Source organism: Sturnira hondurensis, unplaced genomic scaffold (genome assembly GCF_014824575.4).
Source record: "Sturnira hondurensis isolate 20B ecotype Veracruz unplaced genomic scaffold, ASM1482457v3 Scaffold0019731, whole genome shotgun sequence".
Lineage (NCBI taxonomy): Eukaryota > Metazoa > Chordata > Mammalia > Chiroptera > Phyllostomidae > Sturnira > Sturnira hondurensis.
The window spans coordinates 1-1,111 of record NW_028092362.1 but is presented as its reverse complement, the minus strand read 5'-3'; the positions used below and the strand labels follow the sequence as shown (position 1 = coordinate 1,111).

General features: G+C 45.0%; 1 pseudogene; it reads right to left on the bottom strand.

The window, feature by feature from the left end:
* Positions 1-190: 190 nt before the first annotated feature.
* On the bottom strand, positions 191-1,102 carry LOC118974598 (olfactory receptor 4C15-like; annotated as a pseudogene).
* Positions 1,103-1,111: the final 9 nt, after the last annotated feature.

Genomic DNA, 1,111 nt, shown 5'->3' with positions numbered 1-1,111 from the left:
TTCTGACAATCTGACTCAATGCAATCTATGTTTCATTTGCCCCATGGGAAGCAGAGAGGCTTTGAGAGTGCTGAAGCCAAGGAAGACTCAGGGAACCTGGAGCACTCTAACTTTTTTGTTCAGGAACTATGTTCAGCAGCTGCATCATGTCTTGGAACACCCACTGAGTGTATACTCCATCAAATCAATCTCATCTTTCATTACAAACTATCATTATTCTGCTCCACACATTCCTCATGGCATTTTTCACTTCCCTATTCCTGATGGTGTAAATCAAAGGATTGAGCAAGGGCATTAGCATGGTGTAAAATATTGTCACCATTTTGTCAAAGGTGAAAGTAGATGGAGCTCAAGCATACGTGACTATGCAGGGAACAAAGCACAAAACCACAACAGCAATGTGAGATCCACAAGTGGAGAGAGCCTCCCACTTCCCTTCAATACTGTGGGTTCTCAGAGAGCACAAGATGATACCACAGGAAACAAGCAACAAAGAAAAGATTATGATGCAGATTATCCCACTGTTGGCCACAACAGAAAAGCCAAAGACACGAGTGTCAATGCAGGCCAGCTCTAGTAGTGGATACAAGTCACATACGAAATTATCGATGACATTGGGGCCACAGAAGGGCAGCTGTAAAACAAACAGAATCTGTATTGTGGAATGCAGGAAGCCCCCTGTCCAGGCCACTCCCATCAGAATGCCACAGAGTCTCCAGTTCATGAAAGAAGAATAATGCAAGTGCTTGCAGATGGCCAAATAGCGGTCATAGGCCATGACTGTGAGGACAATCACCTCTGCTCCAGCAAAGAAGTGTCCAGCAAAGAGCTGGGTCATGCAGCCTGCAAAGGAGATGGTCTTCCTCTCAGACAGAGAGTCCACAATCATTTTTGGGGTAATGACACTGGTGAAGCAGGCATTCAGAAGGGACAAGAAAGCCAAGAAGAAGTACATAGGGGAGCCCAGGAGTCCTGAGCTGCTGCTGATGGTCACAATTAGCACGTTGCCCTTGAGAGTTGCCATGTAGCTCAACAAAAATATAACAAAAGCTATTTTCTGAACATTTGGATTCTGTGAAAGCCCCAAGAGGACGAATTCAGTTACAAAGCT